Here is a 7,266-nt window from a genome sequence, read left to right on the forward strand (position 1 = left end):
ATAAAGGAAAGAAAAAAAGAAGGAAAGGGGGGAGGGAGGGAGGGAGGGAGGAAGCAAGCAAGCTAGCTGAGGTTGGGAAATTTATAAATAAAAGATACTTAGTTAACCCACGGTTCTGCAAGCTGTAAGGAAGCATGGCAACAGCATCTCCCGGTGAGGCCTTAAGAACCTTACAATTATGGAAGAAGGTGGCAGGCACATCACATGGTAAGAGCAAGTAATGTGGGAGATGGCACACTCTTTTAAAAACATAGATCTTGCACGAACACGGAGTGTGAATTCTCACTACCGAGAGAGCAGTGATAAGCCATTCATGAGGGACGAGTTTCCATGATCCAAACACTTCCCGCCAGGCCCCACCTCCAAAATGGGAATCACATTTCAGTATGAGATTTGGAGGGGACAAATATCCAAATCGTATTACCAAAGGATGCATTTAGAGACAAGCAAGCTTTCAGGATCCTTCCGACTGTACTGGGAAAGTAGCTTTTCTTCACCGCCTCCCCTCTACCCTTCCCAACCTCTGGTAACCCTCATCCGCTCTCTACTTCTGTGAGATCAACTTTTTTAGCTCCCACATATGTATGAGAACATGTGGTATTTGTCTTTCTGTGCCTGGCTTATTGCACTTAACATAATGACCTCCAGTTCCATCTATATTGCTATAAATGACAGAATTTCATCTTTTTAATGTCAGAATAGTATTCCATTATGTATATATGTCACATTTTCTGTACCCATTTATCTGTTGATGGACACTTAAGTTGATTCTATATTTTGACTGTTGTGAATAGTGCTGCAGAAGACATGGGAGTACAGGTAACTGTTAGATAAGCTTTGCTCAGGCACGAGGTACAGAGCTGTGAGGTATGAGTTCAGTGCTAACAAATCAACAGTACATATGCTATGGTTTGAATGTTTGTCCCCTCCAAAACTCATGTTGAAACTTAATCCCCAATGTGGTAGTATTGAGACGTAGGACCTTTAAGAGGTGAATGAGGCTGGGCATAATGGCTCATGTCTGTAATCCCAGTACTCTGGGAGATCAAGGCAGGAGGATTGCTTCAGGCCAGGAGTTTGATACCAGCCTGGGCAACATAGTGAGACCCTGTCTCTACCAAAAATACAAAAATTAGCTGGGCATGGTGGCATATGTACTCCTAGCTACTCGGGAGGCTGAGCTGGGAGGATCTCTTGAGCCCAGGAGTTTGAGGGTACAGTGAGTCAAGATCACATCACTGTACTCCAGTCTGGGTGACAGAGCAAGACCTTGTCTTGAAAAGATAAAAAATACATAATTGGGACATGAGGACTCTGTCCTTATTAATTAATCCATTTGTGGATTAATGGATTAATGGGTTAATGGATTAATTAGTTGTCACAGAGTGGGACTTGTGGATTTAAAAGAGTAAGGGAGATCTGAGCTAGCCCTCACCACGTGATGCCCTGTGCCACCTTGGGATTCTGTAGAGCTCCTCCCACCAGCAAGAAGGCCCTCACCAAATGTGTCCTCTTGACCTTGGACTTGTCAGTCTCCATAATTATAAGAAATAAACTCCTGGCTGGTCACAGTGGCTCATGCCTGTAATCCCAGTACTTGGGGAGGCTGAGGCAGGTGGATCACCTGAGGTCAGGAGTTCAAGACCAGGAGTTTGAGCCTGACCAACATGGTGAAAACCCATCTCTACTAAAAATACAAATATTAGCTAGGTGTGGTAATGTGCCTATAGACCCAGCTGCTTAGGAGGCTGAGACAGGAGAATTGCTTGAACCCATGAGGCGGAGGTTACAGTGAGCCAAGATCGCGCCACTGCACTCCAGCTTGGGCAACAGAGCAAGACTCCATCTCAAAAAAAAAAAAAATCAAAAGCCAAAAAACAAAAACAAGAAGAAATAAACTCCTTTAAAAATAAGTTATTCCATTTTATTATTCTGTTATAAGCAACAGAAAATGAACTAAGATAATGTCATTAAACAAAAACAAACATAAAACAAGATTATGCATTGATTGGTTGATGAAGACATTATGACCAGAGGCTTACAGGAATCTAACCCTGTGTGGTCCCTAGGTTCAGTATTCTGAACTAAACAATACTGAACAATGATTCAGTACTCACTGGGTCAGTATTCATGGTGACTTTCTAGTTACCATGAATAATGAGAATCAACCATGCCTCTTTTTCAAGGGCTCTGTGAGGATTCAATGTGAGTGGTGGTGAGGATTTAATGTGAGGATTCAGATTTTCTTTTTCTCTCACACTCTCGTGAGTCAGACACAGCCATAATTATGAGAGCCTTCTGTAATGTGACTTAAGACTAGGAAGAATATAGACACTTTCTTTTAGTATTAACAAAGAGCGTATTGACAATTAAAATATAAAAAGTCTGATTGCCTGCAGATGTGTCAACCTGAGGCCAGACCGCCACAAAGACTTACTGATGCTCTTCTCCACCATCTTCCTGTGGAACCAGAAAGAATGCCCGGCTCCCAGGCTGGTGGCGGACAGCAGAGGAGGTGAGTGAAGAGCTCAGGAGTGAAGAGACCAAATGAGTGGACACGGCTCCAATGTGGACAGCGCCCTGGGAGATACTCTTAGCCAGCCATGGACGTGGCCATGTAATGTGGTCCCACTGTCCAAGGTAAAAGGTCCCATGGACAGAACTAGAGATAAGTTGAAAGGACTAGAGAAGCTACTTCCAAGTTTCTGAACCTATGCACTGATTTCTTATTTCTATGAACTCTGTGAGAGTTAGAATATAATGCTTGAACTTAAGTAAAAGTCCTAAATTAGTATTTCTTGGAATTTCATGGGTATGGTTTATAGGCTAAGAGTAAAATCATTTTAAAATGGACTTATTCCCCTACAGTAAGTGTCTTAATCCTGGAGTTACATATATAGGACACGGAATAGTATACCTGGCATATAAGAAGTTTTCAGAACATGAAAAAATATTGAGGAGGGTGAAGCAAGATGGACAAACAGAAGCTTCACTGATTGTCCTCCCTGCAGGAACACCAAACTGAACAATTGTCTACATGAAAAAGCACCTTCATAAGAACCAGGTATCATGCAAGCAATCACAGTACCTGGTTTTAACTTCAATCACCAGAAGAGTTACTGAAGAGGGTAGGAAAGAGTCTTGAACTGCTGACACCATGCCTCCCTCATCCTAGCTCCTGGATAACATTTCTAGACACAGGTTGGGTCAGAAGGAACCCAGTGTCTTGAAGGGAAGACTCAGTCCTGGCAGGATTTATCACCTGCAGACTAAAGAGTCTTTGGGCCCCAAATAATTAGCAGTATTAACCAGGTACACACTATGGGCCCTGGGTGAGACTCTGAGAGGTACTGGCTTCAGATGTGAGCCAACGTATTTACAGGTGTGGAGGCGGCAAGGATAGGCTCCTTCTGCCTGAGAAAAGAAGAGGGAAGAATAAAGGGGACTTTGTCTTCAAGCTTAGGTACCAACTTGGCCACATTGAACAAGAGCACCAACCCGGCTCTCGGGGTCCCCAGTTCCAGCCCTTGGCTTTTGGGTGGCATTTCTGTACGTACTATGGGCCAGAGGAGAGCCCACTGTCCAGAACGGTAAGTCCCACACCTGGCAGCGACCACCACAAGCTGACTGAAGAGCTCTTGGGCCTTAAGTGAACATCAGCGACACCCTGGAAGTACTTCCTGTGGGCCTGTGGCGGTGGTGGACATGGGGAGAAACTCCTCCACCTGGGAAAGGGGAGGGAAGAATAGGAAGGACTTTGTCTTGTGGTTTTTGTACCAGCTCAGCTACAGTAGAATAGAGCACCAGGTAGAGTTCTAAGATTTCTGACTCCAGGCCCTGGCTACTGGACATCTCTGCACCTGCCCAGGACCCAGAGGAACTCACTGCCTTAAGGGATGAATACAACCCTGGCTGGCTTTGCCATCTGCCGCTGCAGAGACCTAGGGCCTTGAGCAAACGTAAGGTAGACAGGCAGTGGTTACAGGGGCCTTGTGTGAGGCCTCGTGCTTGCCAGCTTCAGGTCTAACTCAGCACAGTCCCAGTGGTGGTGGCCACAGGTGTCCTTGTGTCAGCCCTGCCCCAGCTCCAGGCAGCTCTGCACAGAGAGCAAGTCTACTTGCTTGGGAGAAAGTAAGGGAAAAGAAGTCTCTGCCTGGTAATCCAGAGAATTCTTGCAGGTCTTATCAAAGACCATGAAGACAGTACCTCCAGTCTTTAAGAACCATAGCATTAATGGGCTTGGGGTGCCCCTAATGCAGATACAGCTGCAGAAACCAAAACCTTAGATCACAACACCCAAGTCTCTGAACACCTGGAATGCTTTCATAAGAAGGACGAATACAAACAAGCCAGACTGAAAGACTATAATAAAAACCTAACTCTTCAATGACCAGACACCAGTGAACATCCACAAGCATTTAGACTATCCAGGAAAACATGACCTCACCAAACAAACTAAATAAGGCGTCAGGGGCCAAGCTTGAAGAGAAAGAGACATGTGACTTTTCAGACAGAGAATTCAAAATAGCTGTTTTAAGGAAACAAAAAATTCCAGATAACACACAGAAGGAATTCAGAATCCTGTCAGACAAACTTAACAAAGAGATTGAAATAATTAAAAAGAATCAAAGTCAGCATGCTGGCTCACATCTGTAATCCCAGCACTTGGGGAGGCCAAGACGAGCAGATCTCAAGACTTAAGCTCAGGAGCTCAAGACCAGCCTGGGCAGCATGGCGAAACTTCATCTTCACAAAAAATATACAAATTAGCTGGGCATGGTGGTGCATGCCTGTAGACCAGCTACTCGGGAGGCTGAGGGGAAAGGATTGCTTGAGCCCAGGAGATCAAAGCTACAGTGAGACATGATCATGCCACCGCACTCCAGAGTGAGACCCTGTCACAAAAACAAAAAATGATCAAGCAGAAGATATGGGGTTTAAAAAATGCAGTGGACATACTGAAGCATGCATCAGAGTCTCTAAACAGCAGAATCAATCAAGCAGAGGAAATAATTAGTGAGCTTGAAGACAGGCTACTTGAAAATATATAGTCAGAGGAGACAAAAGAAAAAAGAATAGAAAGAATGAAGCAGCCTACAAGGGCTAGAAAATAGCCTCAAAAGGGTAACTCTAAGAGTTATTGGCCTTAAAAGGAAAATAGAGAGATAGGGGTAGAAAGTTTATTTGAAGGGATAATAGCAGAGAATATCCCAAGCCTAAAGAGAGATATCAGTATTTAAACACAAGAAGGTTGTAGAACACTAAGCAGATTTAACACAAAGAAGACTACATCAAGGCATTTAATAATCAAACCCCCAAAGGACAAGAATAAAGAAAGGATCCTAAAAGCAGCAAGTAAAAAGGAACCAGTAGCACACAATGGAGCTCCAATGTGTCAATAGCTGACTTTTCAGTGGAAACCTTATAGGCCAGGAGAGAGTGGCATGACATCTTTAAGATGCTGAAGGAAAAAAACATTTACCCTAGAATAGATCAGGTGAAAATAGCCTTCAGACATGAAAGAGAAATAAAGACTTTCTCAGACAAACAAAAGCTGAGAGATTTCATCAACACCAGACCTGTCCCATAAGAAATGCCAAAGGGAGTTCTTTAATCTGAAAGAAAATGATATTAATGAACAATAAGAAATCATCTGAAGATACAGAACTCACTGGTAATTGTAAGTACACAGGAAAACACAGAATAGGATAACACTGTAATTCTGATGTGTAAACTACTCATATCTTAAGTAGAAAGATTAAAAGATGAAAGCAACAAAAATAACTGCAACAACTTTACAAGACATAGAAAGCATAATAAAATATAAACAGAAACAACAAAAAGTTAAAAAGTGGGGAGATAAAGTTGAACTATAGCTTTTATTAATTTTATTTTTGCTTGTTAATTAGTTTATGCAATTAGCGTTAAGTTGTCATGAATTTAAGATACTATTTACAAGCCTCATGGTAACCTCAAAACATACAATGAATACATAAAAATAAAAAGAAAAAAATACATGTCATCAGAGAAAATCACTTTCACTAACAGGAAAACAAGAAGAACAAAAGAAGGAAGAGTAGCTGCGAAACAACCAGAAAAAAAATACCAAAATTGTAGGAGTAAGTCCTTACTTACCAATAACTGAATGTAAATGGAATAAGCTCTCCAATCAAAAGACATAGAGTGACTGAATAGATTTTTCTTAAAAAAGTAAGATCCCACAATCTGTTGCTTATAAGAAAAACACTTCACTTATAAAGATACATACAGACTGAAAAAAAAAGGGATAGAAAAAAAAATTCCATAAAAATGGAAACCAAAAGAAGAGCAGGAATTGCTATACTTGTATCAGACAAAATAGATTTCGAGACAAAGAAGGTCATCATATAATTAAAAAGGAGTTAAGTGAGAGGATACAACAGATGTAAAAATACATGCACCCACCAGTAGAGCACCCAGATTATGTAAAGCAAATATTAGAGTAAAAGAGAGCGCCAGACCCCAACAGAGTAATAGCTGGAGACTTCAACATTCCTCTTGCATCACTGGACAGAACATCCAGACAGAAAATCAACAAAGAAACATTGGACTTAATCTGCACTATAGACCAAGTAGATCTAATAGATACTTATAGAACATTTCATCCAATGGCCACAGAGTACGCATTCTTCTCCTAAGCACAAGAATTATTCTCAAGGACAGACCATAGGTTAGGTCCAGGTAGACCTAATAGATATTTACAGAACATTTCATCCAGTGGCCACAGAGTACGTGTTCTTCTCCTAAGCACAGGAATTATTCTCAAGGACAGACCATACGTTAGGTCACTGATACAGTTTGCTCTGTGTCCCCACCCAAATCTCACCTTGAATTGCAATAATCCCTACATGTCAAGGGTGGGACCAGGTGGAGATAACTGAATCACGGGGGCAGTTTCCCTCATGCTGTTCTCATGATAGTGAGTGAGTTCTCATAAGATCTGATGGTCTTATAAGAGGCTTCCCCCTTAGCTCAGCACTCATTCTCTCACATGCTATGCTGTGAAGAGGCGCCTTCTGCCATGAGTGTAAGTTTCCTGAGGCCTCCCCAGCCATGCAGAACTGTGAGTCAATTAAACCTTTTTTCTTTATAAATTATACAGTTTCAGGTATCTCTTCATAGCCACATGAAAATGGTCTAATATATCACAAAACAAGTCTTTAAAACATTAAAAAAAATGAAATAATTTCAAGCTTTTTCTCTGTCCACAATGGAATAAAACTAGAA

This window comes from Aotus nancymaae, unplaced genomic scaffold (genome assembly GCF_030222135.1).
Source record: "Aotus nancymaae isolate 86718 unplaced genomic scaffold, 86718_ANA_hifiasm-v0.15.2.pri h1tg000067l, whole genome shotgun sequence".
NCBI classification, from domain to species: Eukaryota; Metazoa; Chordata; class Mammalia; order Primates; family Aotidae; genus Aotus; species Aotus nancymaae.